Consider the following 22,133-nt stretch of genomic DNA (forward strand, 5'->3'; position numbering starts at 1 on the left):
AGGATGGATGCTAAGAAGAGGAGTCATTGCGCATGGTTCCTTTGGAATGTCTGACAGCATTTGGAAGGGAAGGGGATCTCCCCGGAAAGCAAATCAATGGATGGGTTGTGTGCCCTTAGCCAGGGCATGCCAAGGATGACTGGAAACATTGGTGAGGTTATGACATCCAGACCTAGAAATTCCTGATGTCCCAAGGAGGAGTGGCAGAAAATTGGCATAGTCTCTTGTGTCACTGGGCCAGAACTGATACCAGAGCCATCAGCCAGATGAACCAAAAATCTTTATGTCTTAGTACGGAGAGGGATATTGTTTTGATTAGCGAAGGTCGAATCCATGATGCAGCTACAGGCACCAGAGTCTATAATTGCTAGAACAGTAATAGTTCTTTCAGCGAGTTGTAAATGAAGATGGAAGGAGAGGTGCATTTGACTCATTCCTTGGGGGTGCATCATATGGAACCAGCTAAGAGAAGGCTTATGAGGTCTCACTGGACATGTCAGTACATAGTGACCCGCATCACCACAGTAGAGGCAAAGGTTGGAGTTTTGTCGTCGAAGACGTTCAGCAGAGGATAACGGTGGTCTCCAAAAGCTCCTTCTAGGAGAATTACGATGCCCTCTTTTGCTGAGGAGTATGTCTGATGTGACAACAGTGGGTGAGGAGACAGGAGTCTCCATTTCTGAGCAGATCAAGACACCCCTGCTAGTTTTTTTCATCCCGCCTTTCCCAGATCCATCGATCGATTTCAATGGCAAGGTTAATCAGGTCATCTAGCCTGGTTGGTACCCCAACTCAGGCAAGCTCATCTTTCAAGATGTTAGAGAGACAAGGCGAAACTGATGGCGGAGAGCAGACTCGTTCCATTGAGTGTCAGAACTCCATATATGGAACTCAGTGACATATTCCTCTATAGGCCTTTGGCCGTGCTGTAGCTTGCTAAGCATAGATTCTGCAGTTTGATGACGGAAGGGATCAGCGTAAAGTTGTGACATGGCTGAGAAAAAAGAGTCCATAGAAGTCAGAGCCGGATCATGTTGCTCACGAAGGTGGTGTGCCCAGGATTGGGGTTCATTCTGAAGGAGTGAAATAATGAATCCCACTTTGGTGCTTTGTGATGCAAAGGTTCTTGGTAGCAGAGAAAAATATAGCTCACAGGAATTACGAAAGGTCCGAAACTTCCTGCGGTCTCCCGTGAAATACTCAGGTGTTGGAACCCGGGGTTCCGGTGGAGGAGAAGTTCCATGAATCATGCTGAGCTCTGTCTGGGTAGTTATGTCTGAGACTGCAGAGGGACCCATGGCTGTTGAGACATCTGACTTGGTTAGTAGTTGGTTTTCCATATGCTCAAGGTTTCTTTGCAACTTCTGCACCATGTAAGACAAGGCAGAGATTGATTGACAGATGTCCACCATTGCAGAGGCCTCCCTTTCAGACTCCATCATTGGCTGACTGGTAATGTCACGTACCTGATTGGAGACTGAAATGACGAGGTCGGCCTCACTTGTGTCACTAGCCCTGACCCCACTGGAAGTGGACCAGAGGGTGTCTAGGGACCAGGGGGACAAGAGCGCCAGCAGATGTTGTTTGCAGCCCTTGCATCTGGAAACCTTGGAAGACTGATGAAGCTCCCATTCAGGAACAGTAGTGATATGCAGAGCTGGTATGGTAGGTCGCTAGGTGTGCTCCAGAGCAAGGCAGGAAGCTGGGATGGGAGACAGGAGCAACGTCACAGGAATAGCCGGGGTCATCAACGGGCGGACAGCGAGGTACAAAATCATAAGGAAGCCAAAGTCAGGAGCAGAGCCGAAGTCAGGAACAAGTATCAAGCAGGAGAGTAATCAGAGTCAGGTCAGGAACAAGCCGGGTCAGCAACAAGGAAATCACACAGGAATGAGCAGGAAACAGGGAACAGCTGAAGACCAGTCAGCACTCAGCACAGACAGAGGCACCTTTTAAATAGTCCGCCTGGCGCCAATCTTCACCATGTGTGTGCACACGCGCGTGTGTGTGCGCGATCTGTCCACATGCGCACTTCTATTCGCCAATCGTCTCACCGGGATTTCCTTACACCCTTGCTTTTCAATCTAGTTTTAGAACCCTGAGCCTGCTTCCTATTGTTTAACTCTCATCTTCATGGAGTCCAAATTGCTCAGCAAGATTTGCGCTTAGCGTTGTTCACAAACGATATATTAATATTTACATCCAACCCGACCTTAGACTTGCCATATATACACGCCACTCTCTTGGCTTTCCAACACTGCTTGGGCCTTCGTATAAATTTCGCAAAAAGCAAAGTCCTTCCACTATACCACGCACACCCTCCTATATGGGGTCACAATTCACTCTTCAAAATAACTACAAGCCACATCACATATCTAGGCATCAAAATAGGGAAACTCGCCTCGTCTCTATACTCGCTTAATTATTCACCAACAATTCAAAAAATTATAGGAGAGCTGGAGATGTGGAAAGACCTGCCGCTATCACTCCTGGAAAGGGCTCACCTCTTCAAGATGGTGAGCTTCCCGAAATTATTATACCCTCTCCAAACTATCCCCCTGCTGCTTAGACGTACGGATATAACCAAACTTAACAAGGCGATCTCCAGTTTTCTATGGAAGGGGCGCCATCCACGCATTGCAATACACAAGCTATTCCTTCCTAGGTGCGAGGGGGGGTTGGTCTCCCCAATATTCAAATTTATAATCTCGCATGTATTTTGCGCGTCTGCATAGATTGGCTGACCCAATCGTCCAAATACTCTTTTGTATTTGTACAAAATACAAAGTTTGGAACTTTGTGAACTTGGTGGCACCGACTAAATCTACTCGTTTCTGCACATCATTGATAGAAGTACTAGCCAGAAATCGAAGATACAAAATATCCAATATATATGGTTTGCTAAACCTGCATTATACGGAACCACTAGAAACCTCCACTTCCATTATCTCTTGGATTAGGGACTTTGATCATGCCTTCACTGTTGATCAAATCCTTACAGGTTTCAACACTACATGTGCATTTAACTCTAATGAGTTCTGGCGTGAGCAACAATTCAAAATTATGCTCCATGCTTATATGCCTTGTCTATACTTAAGAGCTAATCCTTCTGAATCTACGTGCCTGCTTTGTGGATATTACAAACCTTCACTACAACACAGGTTTTGGCTCTGCTCACCAGTAACTACCTTCTGGAACCAAATACTCAACTTTATAGCTTTTATCACTAATCTACAATTACCTAAGGATCCTTTACTTCTTCTCTTTGGCAATTTGGAACCACGTACTTCAGGAATTTCCTCTACGCAGCTCGCTACATTTCAGGCCAACAAACTTTGGCTTTCCATTTGCCTATTGGTAGCGAGAAGAGCTATACTAAAAAAACGGGTCTCCAACTATCCACCAACCATCTTGGATGTTAAACAAGATCTTAACTCCCTCCTCCGCCTAGACCGGCTCAATTTATTAATTACACCTTACAATTCTAGAGCGGAGTACTACAATCGAAAGTAGAGACTCTATATTTCGAGGTCATTTCCTGCCCTGAAGCAACAGTTCTTCCCCCAAGGCTCAACAGTATTGAACCAGGTTCCATAATTTTATTTCTTGATGTATTGTTTTATTCTAGTTCACTGTATGCATATTTGAGATATATTATGCTTGCTGTGCCTAGCATATGCTGCTCTCCCACCTTTATTGGGCATTAAACCCTCTTCTCTTTTATTCCTCTTCCTTATCTTCATCTTACCCTCTTTTCCACCAACAATCTGTGAGGGCCTACATTACATTACAGGACATTGTTTTATTTTATTATCTTATTTTCTTGCTCTTCGGTGCCTCAGATAATGGCTTCCTGGGAAAGTCTTGCTCTGCCCATCCCCCTTCCCTTTCTCTCCACATCTTTTCCCTACTTTTCTATTCTCAGCTCTTACTTTTTTCTTTTTCTGTCTTTTCCTTCTTAGCCTACATACATGATAATCACCTTCAATTTCTATAATGGCTATTGGTCAACATATGGCTACACATCTATCTCCCAATAAATCTATTTACGTCATAACATACTTCTACACCTTATCTCTCCCACTTTACTGGTCCCCAAAGCAGAACACCTCTTACAATCTCCACAGCTCCTATACGGGCACTTTTCACTGTAAGTTACTAGTATTCATCTTCCCCACCTCAGGGGTCACCTAAGTGTCGTTATTTGATTGTCATATTTCTTGCTTTGGTTAAACTGTCTGAAATGTTTTCAACACTGTTATGTTGCCATGCTATACCTTTCGAAAGTTATCATTGGTTGATATTATGTAAACAATAAAACCCAATAAAGATTCTTTAAAATAAAAAAAAAAACTCTCTGCTGTCTCCACCTCCACCCAGTACCTCACTCACTGCTTACGAGATTGCAAATCATTTCAAAAACAGGATTGATGCAATTCGTAGGGGCATATCCACTGCACCGACATCCATCTCACTTATCATACCTTATACTAAACCTCCCTCAACACTTTCCTCTTTTGACGTTGCTACTACCAAAGGTTTTCTCAGAAGCCTGTCTCACTACCTGCCCCCTGGATCCTGTCCCCTCACAACTACTACGGTCACCCTCTTCTTCCATCCTATGCTCCCTCACTCACATCTTAAATCTCTCCATCTCTAACGGTGCCTTCCCCTCCCCTCCCCTCTAAAGCATGCACACATCACTCCCATACTTAAAAAACCCTCCCTGGACCCCACCAACCTGAACAACTTAAGACCCATCTCCCTGCTCCTGTTTACCTCTAAACTCTTAGAACGCTTAGTCTACAATCGCCTGAGCTCCTACCTCATTGACAACAACCTTCTTGACCCTTTACAGTCTGGCTTTTGCTCACTACAGTACACTGAAACTGCCCTAATAAAATTCACTAATGATCTACTAACTGCTAAAATTAATGGCCACTACTCCATACTCTTACTACTTGACCTCTCCGTGGCTTTTTGATACTGTTGACCATCCTCCTCCTCAAAAAAACTCCATTCTCTTGGCCTCCGAGACTCTGCTCTCTCCTGGTTCTCCTCCTACCTATGGCAGTGCTGTTTCAGCGTAACCTATAACTCTGGCTCCTCCTCTCCACTCCCTCTTTCTGAAGGGGTCCCTCAAGGTTCTGTCCTTGGACCCCTACTCTTCCCCATCTACACCTCCTCCCTTGGTCACTTCATAAACTCCCATGGCTTCAAGTACCATCTCTATGCTGATGACACACAAATCTATCTTTCTACTCCTCATCTCACCCCTTCAGTCTCCTCTCGCATTACTAACCTACTAAGCGACATATCGGCATGGATGTCACTCCACTTCCTCAAACTCAATCTTTCCAAAACTGAGCTCTTAGTATTCCTTCCAGCCCATGCCCCCTCCCCTGACTTCTCCATCAAGATCAATAATACAACTATCAGTCCCTCCCCTCATGCCAGGGTGCTAGGTGTAATCCTAGACTCCCATCTGTCCTTTCAGCCCCAAATCCAATCACTGTCCAAATCTTGTAGACTTCACCTCCGCAACATCTCCAAGATACGCCCATTCTTAACCTCGGAAACTACTAAGCAACGTATTCACTCCCTTGTTATCTCTCACCTTGACTATTGTAACAATGAGGCCTCCTCATTGGCCTACCTCATTGCAGGCTATCCCCTCTTCAGTCAATTATAAATGCTGCTGCCAGACTCATCCACCTTACTAACCGTTCTGTATCTGCCACCCCTCTCTGCCAATCCCTCCACTGGCATGACTGAGGCTGAATTCACACTGATTAGAATGCTGCCGGAGAGGTTAACACTTTATTTGAAGTGCACTAAAGTGAAACTTTGTTCATGTTGCTGTACAGCAGCATGATGTGCTTCTGCTGCTGTATAGTGACATGCAATCTTGTACGGCTCACTGCTTCCCAGCCCTGGGCTGCATTGCAGTGTGAATAAGACACACAGAAAACAATTGTTCTCTGTGTGACCTAGCAATGACCAGTGTTTCACAGTGCAGTAAAATGCTGGTCACTGTACATAGTGTGAATTAGCACTGAAACCTTTAAAGACATTAAGGGTGTATTTTCAGTACAAAACTATGATCAAGAACATGGGGACATGACCTCTAACTAATAGGATAGGTAGTGAGTCTTTCAAAGGTAAGTGCATTTTAACGTGCTAGGAACAAACACAGATCTAAAATCATACAAGAAGGTTCTTTAACCGCTTCCCAACTGCCGTATAGCAGAACTTCTGCTACAGGGTGCCAAGGCTGCGCAAAATCTCTCTCTCACACACACACACACACATATATATATATTCTGCTACATATACAGTTGTGTTCAAAATAATAGCAGTGTGTTGAAAAAAGTGAATAAAGCTCAAAATCCTTCTAATAGCTTTTATTTCCATACACACAAAAGCATTGGGAACACTACACATTATATTCCAAATCAAAACATGAAGAAAAATATATCAAATGTGTGTTGTTCCTCTAAAAAAAATTTAAGAAAAGTGAATATTAGACTGTTCAAAAAATAGCAGTGTTTGTATTCTTCTTTACAAACTCAAACATTCACTATATAAACTGAAAAATGTTTGAAGATTTTGCTTTCCTTTGAATCACTTAATGAATATTTCATTGTATAAGCACTGTTTCTGAGAACTGCTGTACATCTGTATTGCATGAAGTCAACCAACTTCTGGCACCTGTGAACAGGTATTCCAGCCCAGGATGATTGGACTACATTCCACAGTTCTTTATTTCTTGGTTTTGTCTCAGAAACTGCATTTTTGATGTCACCCCACAAGTTTTCTATTGGATTAAGATCCGGGGATTGGGCTGGCCACTCCATAACGTCAATCTTGTTGGTCTGGAACCAAGATGTTGCACGTTTACTGGTGTGTTTGGGGTCATTGTCTTGTTGGAACACCCATTTCAAGGGCATTTCCTCTTCAGCATAAGGCAGCATGACCTCTTCAAGTATTCTGATGTATTCAAACTGATCCATGATCCCTGGTATGCGATAAATAGGCCCAACACCGTAGTATGAGAAACATCCCCATATCATGATGCTTTTGCAACCATGCTTCACTGTCTTCACAGTGTACTGTGGCTTCAATTCAGTGTTTGGGGGTCGTCTGACAAACTGTCTCCGGCCACTAGACCCACAAAGAACAATCTTACTTTCATCAGTCCACAAAATGTTGCGCCATTTCTCTTTAGGCCAGTCAATGTGCTCTTTGGCAAATTGTAACCTCTTCAGCACATGTCTTTTTTTCAACAGTGGGACTTTGCGGGGGCTTCTTGCAGAGAGCTTGGCTTCACATAGGCGTCTTCTAATTGTAACAGTACTCACAGGTAACTTTAGACCTTCTTTGATCTTCCTGGAGCTGATTGTTGGCTGAGTCCTTGCCATTTTGGCTATTCTTCTATCCATTCGAATGGTAGTTTTTTGCTTACTTCCATGTCTTCCAGGTTTTGGTTGCCATTTTAAAGCATTTGCAATCATTTTAGCTTAGCAGCCTATCATTTTCTGCAGTTCTTTATATGTTTTCCCCTCTCCAATCAACTTTTTAATCAAGGTACGCTGTTCTTCTGAACAATGCCTGGAACGACCCATTTGCCTCAGAATTTCAGAGAGAAATGCACTGTAACCAGCATGTACAACATTTGCTGCCTTCCTTCCTTAAATAAGGGCAATAATTGCCACCTGTTTTTCAAAGAATGAATGACCTCACTAATAGAACTCCACACTGCTATTATTTTGAACATGCCCCTTTCAATTAGTGATTCAATTACACAGAATCAGCAGCATGCATGTCATGACTGTTGGGTCTGTTGGATTTCTATTACTCTACTACACCTGCTAGTAAATTATTTGCCATGTAGAAATATCATTTCTATCAAAAACAGTGATTGATCAGGTTAGTGATATCTGACTGCTATTATTTCGAACACAACTGTATATACAAGATTTTGGATTGCCGGTTAGGGGGTAGATGTTGATCACTGAGTCTCAGCCAGAGATGCCACCAAGTATCACTGATGGGAGAGACCTGTGTGTAAGCAACACAGGTCTCTCTCCTGCCAGCAGTAACCTGCACAGCAGAGAAATACACAGCAGCATGTTTCCCTAGTAAAACATACAGCACACACAGTAAAACAGCACACAGCACCCTTTGATCGCCCCAGATGTTAACCCCCTCCTGCCCAGTGTTGTTAGTACAGTGTGGGTGTTTTTATTAGCACTGATCACTGTATTAGTGTCATTGGGATGTTAATGGCAGTTAGTCAGTTCTCCCTCAGTGTCAGAAAATGCACACCACAGTCCTGCAGTCCTGCTGATTGCCACCATTACTAGTATATAAAAGAAAAAATTCCAGTATATATACGGTCATTTGTAGATGCTAAAACTTTCACGTGAACCAATTAATTTACATGCATTGGGATTTTTTTTTAGCAAAGACATGTAGCAGAATACATTTTGGCCTAAATTTATGAAAAAACAGACCGACAATTTTGACATTTTTTTTTATTGAATATGTTTTATAGCAAAAAGCCAAAAAATTGGGGTTTTTTCGAAATTGTCAGTATTTTTCTGCTTATAGTGCAAAAAATAAAAACCGCACAGGTGATCAAATACTACCGAAAGAAAGCTCTATTTGTGGGAAAAAGGGACATAAATTTAATTTGGGTGCAGTGTTGCAAGACCGCACAACTGTAAGTTAAAGTAACGCAGCGACATATTTCAAAAAATGGTCTGGTCAGGAAGGGGGGTAAATCCTCTGGAGGACAAGTGGTTAACCACTTGCCACCTGCCCGCCTGCATTGTACTATGAACAAGCTGCAGCTACATGCATGCGCATGCCTCCCGCTGACCCCCCTCCATTCGCTGCAGGACATGTTTGTCAGCAGGTCCTGGACAGTGATTTTTGCCTGGGACTCTGCTGATCTCCTGCAATGAATGGAGAAGCAGAGCTGAGCCTGTATTTTTAAATACAGGCACAGGATCTAGCTGGAGCTTCTCTCCTCCCTGGAACCTTTTCGTTTCAGGGAGAGCATAAAGATACACCACACGTGAGTAAAAGCAGCACACTGCTCCCACACACATTAGATAGATACATTTAACCCTTTGAATGCCCTTTTTATTCCTTTGATCACCCCCTTTCACCCAGCCAGTGCCATTAGTACAGTGCTAGTGTACAGTGTTTTTCACTGATCACTGTATTACTGCCACTAGCAATGTCAGATAGCATTAGGGTCAGTTAGCGCCTCTCCCAGCCAGGGTCATCTAGTGTTAGATTGCCCACACACTATCGCACTCAGGCTATAGGTCACTAATCACCACCATTATTAGTATAGTGTTTGTAGGGATCAATTTATTGATCACGAACAGAATTCTACTAGTGCCCCCTTAATATATTGTCTCCATAAATGCAGTGTTAGCACAATCAGCCCTGTACACTGCCAGCAGTTGTGTTTAGCTCCTCTGCCCCCTCCGCCCCTAGCAAGAAGTGCAGGGTCATTGTAATTTCTGATCACTGTCACCTGTGATACATTGCACATAAAACCGCAGCATTAGCAGAATCAGGCCTGACCTCTGCTAGCACTAGCAGGTGAATTTTATTGTTAGCGCTTGTCACGTACCAGAGTAGTGATCCTGACGTGAAGAGGCAGACCTCTCGTACAACACCGGCTCGGGAACCGCTGAGAGTGGAACAGCAGTCTCAGGAGTTCGGTGGGGTAAGAGGGCCTGGGATCTGGACTGGTGAGAGGCAGACCAGAGCAAGGTGCAGATGGATCCATGCAGGATGGATGGATGAGCAGATCAGAGCAGGATGCGGATGGTTCCATGCAGGATGGATGGGTGCAGGTGCACCGTGCAGCGAGCAGCATAGTCAGATGAGCCAGGTTCGGTATAGGATGAGACAGATCAGACAAGAGCGGCAGGCAGGAGAGTAAATGAATAAATAAATAGTGTGGCGCTCAAAATAAATAAATAAATACATATAAATACAAAAAAAGTGACCAATTCATATAACAAATATAAAAAAACCCCTGCAACTAACATCAACCAAAATTGATTATATAATGATATATAATAGTGTATCAAAGATGTAACTCAAGTGATCACACTTTAAATAAATCAAGTGTCTCAAATAAATATCATGCTTAAAAATGACAAAAATAGTGACCAAATAGTGTAACAACCAATATATAGATCAAAAGTGCTAAAGTGCCAAAATTAGTGCAGAAAAATATATGTCCAATCCTTCTACAAATCAATGTAGACAATGTCCATCAAGTGATAAATAAATTCATGCAATATATAGTGATAATCGATTGGTGATTTGTGCCATAATCTTCTCCAAACAGTGGCTAGATTTCCTCCTCACCTCCTCCCTGCGACCCCTAAGAGCCAACAGGCTTGCAGGATCAACCTGGATCCTAAAATCACATGGGCCAGCAACTTTCCTCCTTCATTGGATTCCTTTATGAGCCTCCTATTTCCCTTATTCAGCCAAGGTGTCTCTGGAGAACAGTGGCTCACCAATCCAGTGAGCCAAGAAAGAAAACACCCTCTAAGTGTAGTATTATATGACTCCTTTATTAAAAGATATGAAGTAGCATAACTCACATTCTTTAGCAGTCCTCCCTCCTCACCGATGTGTGGGTACACTGCATGTGAATTGGGACTTCCTGGGTATAGCAAGATGGCGTCGCACGCCGGAAGTGCGTCACCGCGCATCGGTTGATCCTGCAAGCCTGTTGGCCCTTAGGGGTCGCAGGGAGGAGGTGAGGAGGAAATCTAGCCACTGTTTGGAGAAGATTATGGCACAAATCACCAATCGATTATCACTAGAGATGAGCGAATCGAAGTAGGCGAAGTGGAATTCGTTTCGAATATTAGAAAAATTTCAATTCGCGCCGAATCCGAAAATAAGCAGACTTTGGATGCGCGAATCGAAATTTTTCCTAAAATGGCGGCGACATGTGCGGCGACGGAGCGGGGATGTCTGGGAAGGCGCGCAGACAAGGAGCGCTGACCCATAATGCATTCATTCATGACATGTGATCGCATTAGCCAATCAGCAGCCAGCCAGCCAGCACTGTGTAATGGTCGAGCTATAAATGGCGGCCATTTTAGAATTCTCCATTTGCCTCCAGTCATTCAACAGAGGCAGACCTGGCTGTATTCAGGGAGAGAGTTAGGGACACAGAAACGTTACTTAGGGACATAGAAACGTTAGTTAGGGACACAGAAACGTTACTTAGGGCCACAGAAACGTTACTTAGGGCCACAGAAACGTTACTTAGGGACACAGAAACGTTACTTAGGGCCACAGAATCGTTACTTAGGGCCACAGAAACGTTACTTAGGGCCACAGAAATGTTACTTAGGGCCACAGAATCGTTACTTAGGGCCACAGAATCGTTACTTAGGGCCACAGAAACGTTACTTAGGGCCACAGAATTGTTACTTAGGGACAGACACAGAATTGTTACTGAGGGACACAGAATTGTTACTGAGGGCTACAGAACTGTTACTTAGGGCCACAGAAACGTTACTTAGGGCCACAGAATTGTTACTTAGGGACAGACACAGAATTGTTACTGAGGGACACAGAATTGTTACTGAGGGCCACAGAACTGTTACTTAGGGCCACAGAAACGTTACTTAGGGACACAGAATTGTTACTCAGGGACAGACACAGAATTGTTACTTAGGGACAGACACAGAATTGTTACTGAGGGACACAGAAACGTTACTTAGGGCCACAGAAACGTTACTTAGGGACACAGAATTGTTACTTAGGGACAGACACAGAATTGTTACTGAGGGACACAGATTTGTTACTGAGGGCCACAGAACCGTTACTTAGGGCCACAGAAACGTTACTTAGGGACACAGAATTGTTACTGAGGGACAGACACAGAATTGTTACTGAGGGACACAGAATTGTTACTGAGGGCCACAGAACTGTTACTTAGGGCCACAGAAACGTTACTTAGGGCCACAGAAACGTTACTTAGGGCTACAGAATCGTTTCTTAGGGCCACAGAATCGTTACTTAGGGCCACAGAATCGTTACTGAGGGCCACAGAAACGTTACTTAGGGTCACAGAAACGTTACTTAGGGCCACAGTATTGTTACTTAGGGACAGACACAGAATTGTTACTGAGGGCCACAGATTTGTTACTGAGGGCCACAGAACCATTACTTAGGGCCACAGAAACGTTACTTAGGGACACAGAATTGTTACTCAGGGACAGACACAGAATTGTTACTGAGGGACACAGAATTGTTACTGAGGGCCACAGAACTGTTACTTAGGGCCACAGAAACGTTACTTAGGGCCACAGAAACGTTACTTAGGGCTACAGAAACGTTACTTAGGGCCACAGAATCGTTACTTAGGGCCACAGAAACGTTACTTAGGGCCACAGAAACGTTACTTAGGGCCACAGAATTGTTACTTAGGGACAGACACAGAATTGTTACTCAGGGACAGACACAGAATTGTTACTTAGGGACACAGAATTGTTACTCAGGGACAGACACAGAATTGTTACTGAGGGATACAGAATTGTTACTGAGGGACACAGAACCGTTACTTAGGGCCACAGAAACGTTACTTAGGGCCACAGAAACGTTACTTAGGGCTACAGAAATGTTACTTAGGGCCACAGAATCGTTACTTAGGGCCACAGAAACTTTACTTAGGGCCACAGAAACGTTACTTAGTGCCACAGAATTGTTACTTAGGGACAGACACAGAATTGTTACTGAGGGACACAGATTTGTTACTGAGGGCCACAGAACCGTTACTTAGGGCCACAGAAACGTTACTTAGGGCCACAGAAACGTTACTTAGGGCTACAGAAACGTTACTTAGGGCCACAGAATCGTTACTTAGGGCCACAGAATCGTTACTTAGGGCCACAGAAACTTTACTTAGGGCCACAGAAACGTTACTTAGTGCCACAGAATTGTTACTTAGGGACAGACACAGAATTGTTACTGAGGGACACAGATTTGTTACTGAGGGCCAGAGAACCGTTACTTAGGGCCACAGAAACGTTACTTAGGGACACAGAATTGTTACTCAGGGACAGACACAGAATTGTTACTGAGGGACACAGAATTGTTACTGAGGGACACAGAATTGTTACTGAGGGACACAGAATTGTTACTCAGGGACACAGAATTGTTACTGGGGGACACAGAATTGTTACTCAGGGACAGACACAGAATTGTTACTCAGGGACAGACACAGAATTGTTACTGAGGGACACAGAATTGTTACTGAGGGACACAGAATTGTTACTGAGGGACACAGAATTGTTACTCAGGGACAGACACAGAATTGTTACTCAGGGACAGACACAGAATTGTTACTGAGGGACACAGAATTGTTACTGAGGGACACAGAATTGTTACTCAGCGACAGACACAGAATTGTTACTCAGGGACAGACACAGAATTGTTACTGAGGGACACAGAATTGTTACTGAGGGACACAGAATTGTTACTCAGGGACACAGAATTGCTACTGAGGGACACAGAATTGTTACTGAGGGACACAGAATTGTTACTGAGGGACACAGAATTGTTACTCAGGGACAGACACAGAATTGTTACTCAGGGACAGACACAGAATTGTTACTCAGGGACAGACACGCAATAGTTACTCAGGGACAGACACACAATAGTTACTGAGGGACACAGAATTGTTACTCAGGGACAGACACAGAATTGTTACTCAGGGACAGACACAGAATTGTTACTCAGGGACAGACACAGAATTGTTACTGAGGGACACAGAATTGTTACTGAGGGACACAGATTTGTTACTGAGGGCCACAGAACCGTTACTTAGGGAGACAGAAACGTTACTTAGGGACACAGAATTGTTACTCAGGGACAGACACAGAATTGTTACTCAGGGACAGACACAGAATTGTTACTGAGGGACACAGAATTGTTACTGAGGGACACAGAATTGTTACTCAGGGACAGACACAGAATTGTTAATCAGGGACAGACACAGAATTGTTACTGAGGGACACAGAATTGTTACTGAGGGACACAGAATTGTTACTCAGGGACAGACACAGAATTGTTACTGAGGGACACAGAATTGTTACTGAGGGACACAGAATTGTTACTCAGGAACACAGAATTGTTACTCAGGGACAGACACAGAATTGTTACTCAGGGACAGACACAGAATTGTTACTGAGGGACACAGAATTGTTACTGAGGGACACAGAATTGTTACTGAGGGACACAGAATTGTTACTCAGGGACACAGAATTGTTACTGAGGGACACAGAATTGTTACTCAGGGACAGACACAGAATTGTTACTCAGGGACAGACACAGAATTGTTACTGAGGGACACTGAATTGTTACTGAGGGACACAGAATTGTTACTCAGCGACAGACACAGAATTGTTACTCAGGGACAGACACAGAATTGTTACTGAGGGACACAGAATTGTTACTGAGGGACACAGAATTGTTACTGAGGGACACAGAATTGTTACTGAGGGACACAGAATTGTTACTCAGGGACACAGAATTGTTACTCAGGGACAGACACAGAATTGTTACTCAGGGACAGACACAGAATTGTTACTGAGGGACACAGAATTGTTACTGAGGGACACAGATTTGTTACTGAGGGCCACAGAACCGTTACTTAGGGCCACAGAAACGTTACTTAGGGACACAGAATTGTTACTCAGGGACAGACACAGAATTGTTACTCAGGGACAGACACAGAATTGTTACTGAGGGACACAGAATTGTTACTGAGGGACACAGAATTGTTACTCAGGGACAGACACAGAATTGTTACTCAGGGACAGACACAGAATTGTTACTGAGGGACACAGAATTGTTACTGAGGGACACAGAATTGTTACTCAGGGACAGACACAGAATTGTTACTGAGGGACACAGAATTGTTACTGAGGGACACAGAATTGTTACTCAGGGACACAGAATTGTTACTCAGCGACAGACACAGAATTGTTACTCAGGGACAGACACAGAATTGTTACTCAGGGACAGACACAGAATTGTTACTGAGGGACACAGAATTGTTACTGAGGGACACAGAATTGTTACTGAGGGACACAGAATTGTTACTCAGGGACACAGAATTGTTACTGAGGGACACAGAATTGTTACTCAGGGACAGACACAGAATTGTTACTCAGGGACAGACACAGAATTGTTACTGAGGGACACAGAATTGTTACTGAGGGACACAGAATTGTTACTCAGCGACAGACACAGAATTGTTACTCAGGGACAGACACAGAATTGTTACTGAGGGACACAGAACTGTTACTTAGGGCCACAGAAACGTTACTTAGGGCCACAGAAACGTTACTTAGGGCTACAGAAACGTTACTTAGGGCCACAGAATCGTTACTTAGGGCCACAGAAACGTTACTTAGGGCCACAGAAACGTTACTTAGGGCCACAGAATTGTTACTTAGGGCCACAGAATTGTTACTTAGGGACAGACACAGAATTGTTACTCAGGGACAGACACAGAATTGTTACTTAGGGACACAGAATTGTTACTCAGGGACAGACACAGAATTGTTACTGAGGGATACAGAATTGTTACTGAGGGACACAGAACCGTTACTTAAGGCCACAGAAACGTTACTTAGGGCCACAGAAACGTTACTTAGGGCTACAGAAACGTTACTTAGGGCCACAGAATCGTTACTTAGGGCCACAGAAACTTTACTTAGGGCCACAGAAACGTTACTTAGTGCCACAGAATTGTTACTTAGGGACAGACACAGAATTGTTACTGAGGGACACAGATTTGTTACTGAGGGCCACAGAACCGTTACTTAGGGCCACAGAAACGTTACTTAGGGCCACAGAAACGTTACTTAGGGCTACAGAAACGTTACTTAGGGCCACAGAATCGTTACTTAGGGCCACAGAAACTTTACTTAGGGCCACAGAAACGTTACTTAGTGCCACAGAATTGTTACTTAGGGACAGACACAGAATTGTTACTGAGGGACACAGATTTGTTACTGAGGGCCAGAGAACCGTTACTTAGGGCCACAGAAACGTTACTTAGGGACACAGAATTGTTACTCAGGGACAGACACAGAATTGTTACTGAGGGACACAGAATTGTTACTGAGGGACACAGAATTGTTACTCAGGGACACAGAATTGTTACTGGGGGACACAGAATTGTTACTCAGGGACAGACACAGAATTGTTACTCAGGGACAGACACAGAATTGTTACTGAGGGACACAGAATTGTTACTGAGGGACACAGAATTGTTACTTAGCGACAGACACAGAATTGTTACTCAGGGACAGACACAGAATTGTTACTGAGGGACACAGAATTGTTACTGAGGGACACAGAATTGTTACTCAGGGACAGACACAGAATTGTTACTCAGGGACAGACACAGAATTGTTACTGAGGGACACAGAATTGTTACTGAGGGACACAGAATTGTTACTCAGCGACAGACACAGAATTGTTACTCAGGGACAGACACAGAATTGTTACTGAGGGACACAGAATTGTTACTGAGGGACACAGAATTGTTACTCAGGGACACAGAATTGTTACTGAGGGACACAGAATTGTTACTGAGGGACACAGAATTGTTACTCAGGGACACAGAATTGTTACTGAGGGACACAGAATTGTTACTGAGGGAGACAGAATTGTTACTCAGGGACAGACACAGAATTGTTACTCAGGGACAGACACAGAATTGTTACTCAGGGACAGACACACAATAGTTACTCAGGGACAGACACACAATAGTTACTGAGGGACACAGAATTGTTACTCAGGGACAGACACAGAATTGTTACTCAGGGACAGACACAGAATTGTTACTCAGGGACAGACACAGAATTGTTACTCAGGGACAGACACAGAATTGTTACTGAGGGACACAGAATTGTTACTGAGGGACACAGATTTGTTACTGAGGGCCACAGAACCGTTACTTAGGGCCACAGAAACGTTACTTAGGGACACAGAATTGTTACTCAGGGACAGACACAGAATTGTTACTCAGGGACAGACACAGAATTGTTACTGAGGGACACAGAATTGTTACTGAGGGACACAGAATTGTTACTCAGGGACAGACACAGAATTGTTACTCAGGGACAGACACAGAATTGTTACTGAGGGACACAGAATTGTTACTGAGGGACACAGAATTGTTACTCAGGGACAGACACAGAATTGTTACTGAGGGACACAGAATTGTTACTGAGGGACACAGAATTGTTACTCAGGGACACAGAATTGTTACTCAGGGACACAGAATTGTTACTCAGCGACAGACACAGAATTGTTACTCAGGGACAGACACAGAATTGTTACTCAGGGACAGACACAGAATTGTTACTGAGGGACACAGAATTGTTACTGAGGGACACAGAATTGTTACTGAGGGACACAGAATTGTTACTCAGGGACACAGAATTGTTACTGAGGGACACAGAATTGTTACTCAGGGACAGACACAGAATTGTTACTCAGGGACAGACACAGAATTGTTACTGAGGGACACAGAATTGTTACTGAGGGACACAGAATTGTTACTCAGCGACAGACACAGAATTGTTACTCAGGGACAGACACAGAATTGTTACTGAGGGACACAGAATTGTTACTGAGGGACACAGAATTGTTACTCAGGGACACAGAATTGTTACTGAGGGACACAGAATTGTTACTGAGGGACACAGAATTGTTACTCAGGGACACAGAATTGTTACTCAGGGACAGACACAGAATTGTTACTCAGGGACAGACACAGAATTGTTACTCAGGGACAGACACAGAATTGTTACTCAGGGACAGACACAGAATTGTTACTGAGGGACACAGAATTGTTACTGAGGGACACAGATTTGTTACTGAGGGCCACAGAACCGTTACTTAGGGCCACAGAAACGTTACTTAGGGACACAGAATTGTTACTCAGGGACAGACACAGAATTGTTACTCAGGGACAGACACAGAATTGTTACTGAGGGACACAGAATTGTTACTGAGGGACACAGAATTGTTACTCAGGGACAGACACAGAATTGTTACTCAGGGACAGACACAGAATTGTTACTGAGGGACACAGAATTGTTACTGAGGGACACAGAATTGTTACTCAGGGACAGACACAGAATTGTTACTGAGGGACACAGAATTGTTACTGAGGGACACAGAATTGTTACTCAGGGACACAGAATTGTTACTCAGGGACACAGAATTGTTACTCAGCGACAGACACAGAATTGTTACTCAGGGACAGACACAGAATTGTTACTCAGGGACAGACACAGAATTGTTACTGAGGGACACAGAATTGTTACTGAGGGACACAGAATTGTTACTGAGGGACACAGAATTGTTACTCAGGGACACAGAATTGTTACTGAGGGACACAGAATTGTTACTCAGGGACAGTCACAGAATTGTTACTCAGGGACAGACACAGAATTGTTACTGAGGGACACAGAATTGTTACTGAGGGACACAGAATTGTTACTCAGCGACAGACACAGAATTTTTACTCAGGGACAGACACAGAATTGTTACTGAGGGACACAGAATTGTTACTAAGGGACACAGAATTGTTACTCAGGGACACAGAATTGTTACTGAGGGACACAGAATTGTTACTGAGGGACACAGAATTGTTACTCAGGGACACAGAATTGTTACTCAGGGACAGACACAGAATTGTTACTCAGGGACAGACACAGAATTGTTACTCAGGGACAGACACAGAATTGTTACTGAGGGACACAGAATTGTTACTGAGGGACACAGATTTGTTACTGAGGGCCACAGAACCGTTACTTAGGGCCACAGAAACGTTACTTAGGGACACAGAATTGTTACTCAGGGACAGACACAGAATTGTTACTCAGGGACAGACACAGAATTGTTACTGAGGGACACAGAATTGTTACTGAGGGACACAGAATTGTTACTCAGGGACAGACACAGAATTGTTACTCAGGGACAGACACAGAATTGTTACTGAGGGACACAGAATTGTTACTGAGGGACACAGAATTGTTACTCAGGGACAGACACAGAATTGTTACTGAGGGACACAGAATTGTTACTGAGGGACACAGAATTGTTACTCAGGGACACAGAATTGTTACTCAGGGACACAGAATTGTTACTCAGCGACAGACACAGAATTGTTACTCAGGGACAGACACAGAATTGTTACTCAGGGACAGACACAGAATTGTTACTGAGGGACACAGAATTGTTACTGAGGGACACAGAATTGTTACTGAGGGACACAGAATTGTTACTGAGGGACACAGAATTGTTACTCAGGGACACAGAATTGTTACTGAGGGACACAGAATTGTTACTCAGGGACAGACACAGAATTGTTACTCAGGGACAGACACAGAATTGTTACTGAGGGACACAGAATTGTTACTGAGGGACACAGAATTGTTACTCAGCGACAGACACAGAATTTTTACTCAGGGACAGACACAGAATTGTTACTGAGGGACACAGAATTGTTACTAAGGGACACAGAATTGTTACTCAGGGACACAGAATTGTTACTGAGGGACACAGAATTGTTACTGAGGGACACAGAATTGTTACTCAGGGACACAGAATTGTTACTCAGGGACAGACACAGAATTGTTACTCAGGGACACAGAATCGTTTAATTAAAGAGTATGTCAGACAACATGCATAGGAGTGGCAGAGGAGGCAATGTTTTAGGAGCGAGCAGACGTGGCAGCAGAGGAAGGGGTCGAGGCAGCACTAGTCGCAGCCAGAGGCAAGTGCTCCCGGTGTCATCCAGCGGTCGTGTCTCCACCGACAACCCTGCCGTCATCGATTGGTTGGCTCGGTCGTCTTCCTCTTCCCAGGTCACCTCTGACACCTACAGCCAACGGTCGGTGGGTACGTCAGACACAACCGTTAGTTGGCATGGCCCGGGAGCAAGCCCACTGAAATCACGTGTCCTCGACCTGCCCCTGTCCTTTGGTGTTCCCTCACCAAGCGAAGTATCGCATGCTGTGGGCTCAGCCCCACTGTACAGTGAGGAAGAGCTAACAGAGGGCGGTCAGGAACGGGGGGAGACATCCGCCTCTTCAGCAGCCAGGCGAAGAAGTAGTGGCGAGGAGAGTGGCTCGGTAGCCGGTCTAGAGACAGGTCTGTCTCCTGACCCACACGCAGCCGAGGGGGCTAGTAGTGAGGCGGAGACCCTAATTGATGATGATGAGGCTGATTACACTTGGCAGCCTCGTCGTCATCAGGCTATTGCTTCCGCATCATCAGGAGAAGAGGGTGGCAGCTTGGCAGCGAGCAAAACAGTCGGTGGGTTGCCCAGGAGGCAGCAGGGTCGCAGCAGTGTCAGTGGAGGCAAACGGCCACGGAGTACAGCACCAGCTCCACTGCAGCCTACCACCACGGCCAGTAATGGTGCCGGTGTGCACGGAGGAAGCAGCAGTCAGCCAGTGAGGAGTATTGGGGGCAAAGTTTCCTACTCGGCGGTGTGGCAATTTTTCGTCAAGCCGCCCGAGGAAGTAAATGTAGCCGTATGTCGACTATGTGGCCAGAAATGCAAGCGTGGCCAGGGGGCCCATGTTGGGACTACAGCGTTGCGGCAGCATATGCAGCGTCGCCATTTGGTGGCCCGGGAAAACCGTGATAAAGATACGGCGGTTCTGCCTGCCCCAGCCCCCGCTCCATCACCCGCTCTGTTACTTGCTCCGTCACCCGACGTCAATCGCCCTCTATCAGCCAGTCAAGGCTCCAACACCTCTGCTGAGGGGAGTTGTCGCTCGTTGGCATCTTCCGCTCGTTCTAATGCTCCTTCTCCTGCTACTCCTCTTCATGGATTCTGTCAGCAGTCTTTCTTGGAATCCGTTTCCAAGAGACAACAGTTTGCGAGCACGCACCCGACGGTGCAAAAGCTGAACGTCCTCCTGTCCAAGTTGCTGGTGCTGCAGTCCCTCCCTTTCCAAGTGGTGGACTCAGCACCTTTCCGAGAAATGATGGCTTGTGCCGCGCCGCGGTGGAGAGTGCCAAGCCGGCATTTCTTCGCCAAAAAGGCAGTGCCAGCCCTGCATTCACATGTAGAAGAGATGGTGGGCCAGTCTTTGAGCATGTCGGTCTCTGCCAAAGTGCACGGCAGCGCCGACGTGTGGAGCTGTAACTACGGTCAGGGACAGTACATGTCATTTACGGCCCACTGGGTGAACGTGGTGCCGTCACAGCCGCACCAGCAACTTGGACAGGTCACGCCGCTTTTGCCTCCACGTTTGCACGTCCTTGGTCCGGCAAAGATGTCCGCCTCTACCACCTCTTCTTCCGCCGTGTCCTCAGCCGCCACCCCCGTGCCAAGTCCCATTACCCGACCGGCATATCACATGTGCAGGGCGCAACGGTGTCACGCTGTGCTGCACCTGGTATGCCTTGGCGAACGTAGTCACACAGGGGAGGAACTTCTGAGTGTAATGAACAGAGAAATCGACAGATGGCTGTCTCCGCGCAAACTGAAAATCGGAACCATGTTGACCGACAACGGAAAGAACATGGTGTCTGCTCTGCGTCAAGGAAGGTTGTGCCATGCGCCATGCATGGCTCACGTGTTCAATATGGTTGTCAAGCGGTTCCTAAAATCCACCATCCCACTGCCAGACATCCTTAAAATGTCACGTAAACTTTGCATGCATTTCAGCCATTCCTACACCGCAAAGCACACCCTCCTTGAGCTGCAGCGGCAGAACGGAATTCCACAGCATCGCCTGATCTGCGACGTTGCAACAAGGTGGAATTCAACCCTACACATGTTAGACCGCCTTTACGAACAGCGAAAGGCCATCACCGATTTCCTGATGTTACAAGCGGATAAAGGTACTCCCCTGTGTAACTTCGATGTCAGCCATTGGCAGCTCATGCGTGACACCTGCCGCTTGCTCAGGCCCTTTGAGGAGGCCACGCTATTCGTGAGTCGGCAGGACTATGGGATGAACGACGTCATTCCTCTGTTGCACGTCCTGGAACAAATGCTGTTAACAATGGCTGGTCAGGGTGCGGTA

The sequence above is a fragment of the Staurois parvus genome, unplaced genomic scaffold (assembly GCF_062004578.1).
Source record: "Staurois parvus isolate SC_StPar_1 unplaced genomic scaffold, SC_StPar_1.0 ptg000751l, whole genome shotgun sequence".
In the NCBI taxonomy this organism is placed as follows: domain Eukaryota; kingdom Metazoa; phylum Chordata; class Amphibia; order Anura; family Ranidae; genus Staurois; species Staurois parvus.